Below are 11,072 nucleotides of genomic sequence, written 5' to 3'. Positions count from 1 at the left end.
ATGAACATAGAATATCTCTCTACTTTTTAAGGTGTTCTTTGATTTTGTTCATCAGAGTTGTCTGTTTTTTTCTTATATCAGTTTTGAACATATTAGGCTATATCTATATTTAAACATTACACTGCGAACCAACATAAATGAGATTTAAAAATTGGCAAATTTTACTTGTTCATTACTGGTATATGGGTAAGTGATAAACTTTTATAAATTAACCTTCTATCCTGAATCCTTGCTTTAAACGCTTATTCCAGATAAGAATAATCTGTATGTGTGTTTTTGTGTGCATGTGTGTCTCTAGCCTTTCAGATTTTCTATGTAAATGATCATATTATCTAAAAGAAAGACAACTTCTTTTTTCCTAGTTACAATACCTTTTGTTTTATTTTGCCTGTTATATTAACTAGAATTTCCAGTGTAATGTTGAAAAGGAGTGATTAGCAGCGATATCCTTGCCTTGTACCTCATCTTAGAGGGAAAGCTCTTTAAGTTTTTCAAAGTTAAGTATGATGTTAGCTGTAGACTGTGTGTGTGTGTGTGTGTGTATTCTTTATAAAGCTTAAAAAGTTCCCCCTCTATACCTAGGTTACTGAGAGTTTTTACCATGAAAGAGTATTGGATTTACTTCAAATGATTTTTCTGCATCTACTGATAGAATCATGTGATTTTTCTTTCTTAACTGTTGCTCTGATGGATAACATTAAGTGATTTTTAAATGGTGAATCAGCCTTGCATATCTGAAATAAATTCCACTTGGTCATAGTGTATAATTCTTTATATACATTGTTGGATTCAATTTCCTAATATTTTATTGAGGATTTTATTCTCATCTATTCATGAGAGACAGTGCTATGTAGTTTTCTTATAAAGTGTTTGTCTGGTATTGGTATTAGGGTAGTCCTGAGTTCATTGAATGAGTTAAGTATACATCTGCTTCTACCCTCTGAAAGAGATCATAGAGATTTGACATAATTTCCATGAGTATTAGGTATAATTCATCAGTATATACATATGGATCTGCTTTCTGTTTTGGAGGGTTATTAATTATTGATTCAACTTAGTAGATACACACCTACACTGACTCTCTTGCTATTTTTTTTTTAAGTTTATTTATTTTCAAAAGGAGAGAGAGAGAGAATATGAGTGAGCTGGGGGAGCCAGAGAGAGAAGGAAAGAGAGAATCCCAAGCAGGCTCTGTGATGTCAGTGCAGAGCTCTTCATAGGGCTCTACCTTACGAACCATGAGATCATGACCTGAGCTGAAATCAAGAGTCAGGTGGTTAATCAACTGAGCCACCTAGGGTCTCCTGATTGTCTATTTCTTGTGTCACTTTTCACAAATTGTGTCTTTCAAGAAATTCGTTCGTTTCATCTAGGTTATCAAATTTGTGAGCACAGAATTATATTATTCATTCATTATCCTTTTAATGACTGTAGTTATGGTAATGATGCCACTTCTTTTCATTTCTGATATTAGTAGTTTATGCCTTCTGTTTCTTTTTCTTAGATAGCCTGGCTACAGTTAGTACTTTTTAAATGAGGTTTATCCTAATCTTCCTCCTTAATTTACAACCTGACTCCTAAAGCACTCCTAATTCTCCTTAGTTGACTTTCATTTTTTATAGCAATACTACTTTGTAATTTATTATGCATAATATTTATCATAGTTAATATTTAACCTCTATCCTCAAAAGTTCCATGAGAAAAGGGGTAATTTTTTGCCTTGTGTATACACTTCAACCACCTGGTAAGTTTCCTACACATAGTAGGTGCTCAGTCAGTACTTGTTAAATTAATGACCACATCCTGAAGATGAGCAAAATATCTCAAATAATCACTTAAAAAATCAAAGCTATCATTTAATATCATATTCCAAGTGTGTATAGTTTGATTCCTTTATGCAACTAATATTTACTAAACGCAAGGTAATGTTTCTTGGTGCTTTGAGGAATAAAATTAAATAGGCAATATCTTTTCCCTCAAATTGATTAATTGAAACTGATGGGAGTGATGGACAGGTATATCATAAAATACCTTCCACATACTATGATGTGAATTGATTTTTGATACAAAGCTGCTAAAAAGCATTTATACTAATAACTCCGTGCATTAGAAAGAGGTAAGTAACAATTATAACTATCATAATTGTTTATGATTTAGTAGAACTGTAATTGCTTTCTATTGGAATAATGGGGGCTTTTTATAGAGGAGAGGGTAACATGTGATTTGTACTTTGAAGAATATATAGAACTTAGGTTAAGAGGAAGATAGGTTAGCTAGTAAGCAAAGAAATAGTGGTAGTAAAGAACAAGGCATGTACAGAGAAGCCGCTAAAGATGGGTCATAGACCCTAAAAGCCAAATTAACACATGGATCTGATGAACGTTGTCCCACATGTGCTTTTGTAAGATATTGTGCTCAGCATGACACCTTGAATTTGGCTAATTAACAACCTTTCATCATGTTAATGAAAATGATCTTAATTGCTTTAGGCTCATAAGGTCACCTTACTATGGGATGTCTTTTGTTTTTGAGGTCTTCCTTGACTGGAAAAATGAGAAACATGGGGATATGTGTCTATGTATTATACTGATTTTTTAAACTGAGTATTAATAGTATAATTGGAATAGTTTGATTTCAGAAAAAGAGATTACTAAAGTCATGGTGAAGCTGATCGGTAGAACAGCAGTTGTTATATAAATAGTCATTGAGATATTATTCTCTGACTGCAAAGAGTTATGTTGCCCATTGTTATGGTGGAGATTCCAGTTTTGCTGTTGTTCCTTTTGGTAACCGCATTCAGTGTTTTCAGAACTGATACTAAATGGAGAAAGTTGTTATTCTCTTACATTCAGAGAATGTGCTGGCCAAGCGGATGAGCAAGTATAACACCCTGTGTATTTGTACTTGTAAGCTATAGCACTCGCATCCAGGTATATGGCAGTACTTGGAAATGAAAGAAAGCACATGCAGTGAGGTCAAACAAGAGGAAGAAAACCTAATCTCCAAAGTGTCTTGTTTCAAAGTTGGGATGTTTTTTCTGTTAACTGTTTTTCAAGGTTAATTCTTCTAACACTTTTCATTAGACAGTTAGAACTAGAAGGATCATTGGAAGTTAACTGGTTTGGCATTTCTCACTTGAAATAAAAGAATTGTTCAAAAAGATGACCTGACCATTCCGAGTTTAGAGAATATGTTGCTAGTAGAGTAGGGGTATATTGCACCATTATCTTTGAGGGATGAGCTGGTGAATGGGCAATGGAAAGAGGGCACTTTTGCCATGGGAATCATACAAAAGAAAATCTCAAGGAATGCTGAGGCTAAAGGTTTCAGGATTAAAGTCATGAATAGGGTTTTGGTGCAAAGTATTTTAAGAACAAGCTAAATGTAATCATTTCAAAAGTTTATAAAAATATTTTCACATGCATCCAAAATTACCCATTGTAAGTATATAGTTTGATGAGGTCTCATCAGTGAATATAGCCAAGCAACCACCAAAAATACCAAGATTGAGAATACTTGAGTTGATCTTTGGTTTAAGTCCATATATTTTCTTCTGTGCTTCAGTTTTGACTTTGTAGAACTGTGATAGAATAGAATAAAAAAGTATATAATCTTTTATGTTTGGTGTCTTTTGTTTATTGTATTTTGAGATTTATCTGCATGATTACATATACTAGGACTTTATACATTTTTATTAATGAGTAATATTCTATTGTATGGATGTACCACATTTTATTTATTCATTCCTCAGTTGATAGCTATTAGCCTGTTTACATATTTTTGGCAATTAAGTAAAATGCTGCCATAAAAATTTGAATATATGTCTCTGTGTGGAGATGTTTACATTTCTCTGTAACAACTCCTTAGGCTGGAAATTTTTTATCTATGTTTATTTTTCAAATGGGATTATTGATTAAGTTTTGAATTTATATATTATACATTTGTGTTCTCTGTCAGTTATATTTTTTCTCAGTCTGTGGGTTACCTTTCTCTTTCTTTGTTTCTTTTTTTGTTTCATTCTGCTTTCTTGCTTTCTTTTTTAAAGTTTATTTATTTATTTTGAGAGAAAATGGGTGCATGTTCATGAGGTGGGGAGGAGCTAAGAGAGGAAGAGAGAGAGAATCATGAGCAGGCTCCATGCCAACAGCACAGACCCTGATGTGGGGCTCAAACTCACATGGCTGCAAGATCATGACTTGAGCTGAGAGGAAGAGTCAGGCACTTAGCCGACTGAGCCACCCAAGGCACCCTTGTTTCTTTTTTAATTGTGTGTGCCTCATCAAAAGTTTCAATTTTGATGAAGTTTGAATTTGTTCTTTTTTAAATTCAAGAAATATTAGATTAGACTAAATCACAATTATTTTCTCACATGTTTTCTTCTAGAAATTGCGTGTGTTTTGAATTTGAATTAATTTTTGTATACAGCTTGATAAAAGGGTCAAGATTTAACTCCATATGGACATTCAATTATTTCAACACCATTAATTGAAAAGACTGTTTTCTGTCTTTATATTTTGATATTTTTGTATAAGATTGTTTTTGGACTGATAATTCTATTTCATTGATTTATCTTCTATCATTGTGCTAATAGCAAAATATTGTAATCACTGTAACTTTATAGTAATTCTTCGCATCAGGATTAGTAGTCCTCCAATAGTGTTTTTCTTCTTATTTAAATTATTTGGACTATTCTAGGTCTTTTGAATTTTCATATAGATTTTAGAATCAGATTCTCAACTTGACTTTAAAATCACACTGACGTTGACTGACTCTGGATTGAAAGAGAGAGAGAGTTGCTCTTTTAACATTATTAAGTCTTTAATTCTATGAACATGGTATATCACTCCGTTAGTTTAGGTCTTAATTTCTCTCATTCCTGCATTTGTAGCTGCTAGTATACAAGTTTGGCATACTTTCATTAAATTTATCACTAAATATTTTACTTACTTGATTTGTGAATGTACTTTTATTAATTGATTGTAATTTTGTACTTTTATTGTGATTTTTTTAAAGATTTATTTATTTATTTATTGAGAGAGAGAGAGAGCACAAACACAAGTGTGTGTGTGTACCCCTTCCTCTCAGGGAGAAAGGGAGGGGTAGAGAGAAAGAATATCAAGCTGTCTCCCTAGTGTCTGAGTGGATCCCGATACAGGGCTCAATCTTGTGAACCATGAGATCATGACTTCAGCCAAAATCAAGGTTCAGACACTGAACCACCTGAGCCACCCAGGCAACCAATGATTGTGTGCTTTTTAACGTAATTTCAAGTTACATTTTTGGATTGCTTGCTAATTTTTGAATATTGATCTGTATCCTGTGGATATGTGTGTATAAAAATGTAATATGTTTTGTATGCACATTTTTTCTTAAGGTGATTAATCAGCCCAATTTGTGATCACTGATAAAAACCTTAGGCAAAGCATTGACTGAATACAAGCTTTGTAGTATTTACGATAAAACTATTATAAAATGAAGTACTATTAAAATGATAGAAGAAACATTATGAGATAGAGGCAAATATACATTTCCGTATGTTTTTTGAGTACATAAAACACTAGTAATTTTTATCTTTTTTTATGAGAACACTTAAGGTTTACTACCTTAGCAAATTTCATTTATGCAACATGTTATTATCAACTGTAACCACCATGTTATCATGAGATAATCAAACTTTATTCATCTGTTTTTAATAATAAAGTATTTTTCAAGGAATATCACATACTTAACATGCAGTTTTAGATCGGGAATATATTCATAAGGCAGATAAAAGATGAAAGTAGGAGATAATGGTATAAGCCCCAGTCAGATGATTATGTAATTTCCAGAAATTATGTTTTAGTGAAAAGGGGAATATAAAGTAAATAACACAATGCTACTGTTGTAAAACTGGAATATGTAAAATTGAAAAAGTTGATGACCATATGAGTATATGATATAAGCCTCTGCAGTTTTATATCTCTGAAGAAAATCTGGTTGATAAACCCTGTTATTAAATACTCCATGGGGAGCAAGGAAGAAACATGACTAGGAGAAATAAATAAAAAAGGAACTTAAAATAGATAAAGTAATAAAATTGTGCATTTATGTAATATAAGCATATATTTCTATATAAATTAAAATAATAATTTGTAATGATGGTTATTATTTATATATTTACTTTTTCCTGGGAGCCTGCTTCCAAATTCCACTCAGTCTTTACCCAAGTTCTAGGACATATTGTTATCCTAGTTAACAAATGAGGAAGTGTGTGTTTGAACATTTCTTTCACGTGTCATAGTTCACACAGCTGGAAAAGGGTGGAGCTGAATTACACCCAAGCAGGCTAACTGTAGTCTGTTCCCTTTCCCAACACTGTACCTATATTTATTGTCTTTTATCAGTTTTACTGGGCTAACTTGACAGACAAATTTGTGGAACATGTAGTATATACAGAGAGATGATTTAATACATAAACATTATGAGAGGATTCCCCTTGATTTTAACTAACACAAACCTAGACTCAAGTATTTATGTGTGAGTGTGTGTGTGTGTGTGTGTGTGTGTGTGTGTGAGAGAGAGAGAGACAGAGAGAGAGACAGAGAGAGAGAAAACACTGAAGTTACACTTTTAGCACACTTCAGTTATACAATAAAATGTTATCAACTATTGTCACCATGTCATATATTAGATCCTCAGAAATTATTCATCTAATAATTAAAAGTTTTTACCTTTTACCAATCTCTCCCTATTTCCACCACATCCTATGCCATGGGAAACAAATTTTTACTTTGTTTCTGTGAGTGCAGCTATTTAAATTTAGATGGCAAATGTGATACCACACAGTACTTCTTTCTCTCCTTGTCCTGTTTCACTTAGCATAATGATCCCCAGATTCATCTATATTGCCAGTGGCAGAATTTCCTTATTTTTAAGACTGAATAATGATTCCTGTGTATGTGTGACATGTTCTCGATCCATTCTTTGGCTATTGGAATAATGCCAGTGACCTGGGAGCAGAGATACCTCTTCAAGGTAATGGTTTTGTTTCCCACAGATATATATCCAGAGCACAATTGCTTGATCATATGGTAGTTCTATTTTTAATTTCTTGAGCAATCTATATACTGTTTTCCATAGCAGCTGTATGAGTTCACAATCCTCCCAGCAGTATATAGGGTTCCCTTTTCTCTACAAACTCCTGGCATTTGTTGTTTGTTATCTTTTTGATAATAGCCATCCTGACAGGTATGAAGTGCTATCACAGTGTGGTTTTGATTTGCATTTCCATGATGATTAGGAATGTTGAGCATTTTCATGTTCCTGTTGACCATTTGTATGTTGTCTTTGGAAAAATATCTATTCAGTTCCTTTGCTTATTTTTAAATAGTTTCATTTTTCTGTTGTTGTTTTTGCTATTGAGTTGTATGAGTTTCTTGTGTATTGATACACTAAAATCCATATTTTTGAAAGAAGTCTTTGTTGAGCAGGTAGATGGTGGATTATAGGTTAGAAATAAGAGCTAGTATGGTGAGCTAAGTTAACACATTTCCCGAAGAAGAAGAGAAATATAAAATATCACTTAAGAAATGACACTAAAAAGGGAATTAAATTATGATTTTAAGATACTAATATGTAACAAACAGTTGATTTGGAAGTAGATGAGGGAGAGGTATTGAGGATGATTTTTAGGATACTAATTTGAATGATTATGTTGTAATATCAAAACATGATATAGAGAAAGTAGAAGTGAAAGAACACATTCAAAATCTGTGATTTGGAGGAGTGGGTAGAGGGTGTTCAATGAATTCGGTATTGGTCTTGTCAGATTTGAGCTGCCTGTGGGTGCATGCATGATGATATCCACTGCACAGTTGGAAGTGCCGAAAGAATGCATAGATTGAGATGTCAATTTCCAGGTCATCAGCATGGAAGAAGCCGTGGAAAGTACAGACAGGAATGTACACTGAACACATACCAAGATCAAAAATCTAGAAGACCCTGCCAATTTAGACGTGGGGGGAAAATTTATTGAAGATGTAAAAGGCCAAATACAAATGTTAGGAGGAAGACAGAGAGGAACTTGTTTCACAAAAGCAGATGAAAGATTTTAAGAAGTCTGGTGGACTAAGCTGACTTCAGATATCTGTCTTCTTACCTTAAGTCCACAGGTTTGCTAGACAAAACAGATTTTTAAAATATTCAGTCATTGTTACAGGGGCATCTAGGTGACTCAGTTTGTTAAACGTCTGACTTTTGCTAGGGTCATGATCTCTAAGTTTGTTGGTTTGACCCCACATTGTCCTCTGTGCTGATAGTGCAGAGCCTGGAGCCTGCTTCAGATTCTCTCTCACACACTCTCTTCCCCTCCCTGACTTGCACTATATCTCTCAAAAATAAACAAACATTAAAAAAAAAGTCTTAAATATTAATTCAATCTTAAAAACAAGAGGTATCAGGGAACTAGAACTTAGAAGAAACTAAAACTTCAGATACCAAAAAAATTTTTGGAATAAACAAAAAACATTACTGTCTCCAAAAGAAAATTGCATTGTTTAAACACACTTTTCTGAGCTATCTGACCCAAATCTTTCATTGCCTTTGAGCTATTTTACAGTTCTATAAATTGAAAACTGATCGCAATGCAAAATAATTCTTGTCTATAGACATGCAAGTTCATTTTTTCAGGGGAGGTTTAAATTGACTCTCATTAACTGGTAGAAAAAAACTAATTTTGCATCCCTATGTTAATTCATGTCAATATTTCTTTATTCTACATAAGTGATTCCTTTAATTTGTCCTCAGAACCTGCTATAACTTCTGCCAGGTTTCCTCATTAAACAATGCATTAAAGAAAGCATGTAACACGACTTTATTTTATATCCATATGAGTACTGATTTTACCTTTTTTTAAAAAAAGTAATTATCCTTTAAGAAAGATGAGATTTCTTCAGGGTCTCATTGTGTGGATAGGAAAGATTTTTGAAATTACTGCTTCTATCATATATGGATCTGAGATTTTTTTTTCTCATCCTTGAAGAGAAATCAGTGCCCCCAACCTTGAAGATACTGTGATTCTGTAACATGTTGACTATTGACACCGGTCATGCTTGTGACAAAGAAACTAGAGGAAAGCTAGTGCCATAGATGGAAAAAGAGACTGACGTTCAGGAAGAAGAATCTAAATGTGCTCCATAAGAGGCTGTGAATTTTTCATTCCCATTAACAAGATGGTGGTGGGGATCTCAAGGTGAGAATAAACACAAAATCTACTTCAGAATGTGAAAACACTTGCAGTGAAAAAGGCACAGCCATTCTGCAGGAATGCATCCATGACTCAGACGAATGAATTCCCAGAAAAACAGCTCCTCTGAAAGCTTACAGCCAAAAATTACTAGATACTGCAACAGTCAGCAGGATTTACACCCCAAAATTAATGATGATGCAACATTCTCCAAGAGATTGTAGTTCTTTGAATATCTGGAAAAAAATTTTTTTTTCCTAAAAAGGAGCAGAATTTGTGAGGCAAGAACACATTTTTGTGAGGATAGAATGGATTTTTAAATGCAGAAATGTTTTAGACATGAAAAGCATTAGTGGAAAAAAAAATAGCAACATTGAACACTAGATTAAAGAGAATTAATGATTGCTAGACATAAATCACTCAAAAGAAGGAACAGATAAATAATGAGAAATCACGGCAGAGCAATGAAGAAATGTAAGAGAGGATGAAATGTTCAAAAGGGAGCAGAATTTGTACTCCCTCCCTAAAAAAAAGGTAGCTTTTTGATTTAAGAATTATTTTAAGGCTGGTGATTTTTAAGAAAGAGCAGACCCAGGAGAAGCTCTGAAAATTGAGCAGAAACTACCCTTTTTTAAAGGAGATTTGTATTTTTACGGGAAATCTTCACGTGTAAAGGTGTCTCCCGCTATGTACAGGGAAGAGGAGGATGACTTTATCACAGAAGCTTATCCGTGGAGAAGGCTGCAACTTGAATGCGTAACAACCTTACCTTGTTTGCTCTGACTTTCCTGGCAACCTCCTTAACTGGCTTCCAGCCTTCTCTTAACATCTTTGGTCTTTAACTGGAGATGGTATATTAGGTGACAGCTGGACCCAGTTCAGGGACTTACTCAGATTTCCTAGGTATCTCCCATGTGTTCAGGAGGTATACATGTAATTAAACTTTGGTTTGCTTTTCTCCTCTAGTCTGCCTTTTATTACAGGGGTGTCTCAACCAATAACCTAAAAGGATAAAGGAAAATTATATATTTTTCTCCCCTAGATAATCCTAAATTTTCTTGTAGGTCTTCATGTATAGGGGAAAGGTGATATAGGAGAGGCAATAACAGCAGAAATAGATAAGAAGTTTACATCATTTTAAGGATAGAAATATACCCTTAGATTGAAAAACAAATATTCCAATTAAAAATAAACCCCAAACTAGATATTGCCTGATAACCATAGCAAAACCTCAAAGACAGAGACTTAGACTCCAAAACTTTCTGAAACATTGCCTATCCTTCAGATAAGGGTTTACATGTATCTATTGGATTGTAAATATAAAATGAAGTATAGAAAGCAGGCTAATTGTTATAAAGCTCATGTTACTTTTCTTAGCCTATTATGAATTGAGGCGAAATATTTATTACTTTTGCTTCCCAAAGGGCTTGAGAGTTCATAGTTGATGATAGAGAAAATAAGAGACAAGATCATGTGGCTTCTGAATAATAATAGATGAAAAGGAAAATTATTATAAAGACAGAGAAAGAGACTTAAACTGGCAGGTTAAGTAATAGTAAATGATATCTGTTATAACTAAGGTAAATATTGAATCTTGATGTTTTCATTTTCTACTAAGAAGTAAATTCATGGGTTCACCAAGAGGGAGTAACATTCCTGTCCAAAAGAAGAATTTGTCCTGAGGATGTTCCTATAAGGATCATTGAACAATGTAATTATCGATACCCTAGATTATAATATGTGCCAAAAGCATAAAGATCCTTTTCTTATATACCCTGTGGTCATCCCAAAACATAATATCAAACAAAATCGTGAGGGACGATTCATGGGATGGCAAATAGAGAATGTA

Source organism: Crocuta crocuta, unplaced genomic scaffold, assembly GCF_008692635.1.
Source record: "Crocuta crocuta isolate KB4526 unplaced genomic scaffold, BGI_CrCroc_1.0 scaffold688, whole genome shotgun sequence".
NCBI lineage: Eukaryota > Metazoa > Chordata > Mammalia > Carnivora > Hyaenidae > Crocuta > Crocuta crocuta.
This window is presented reverse-complemented; position numbering follows the sequence as displayed.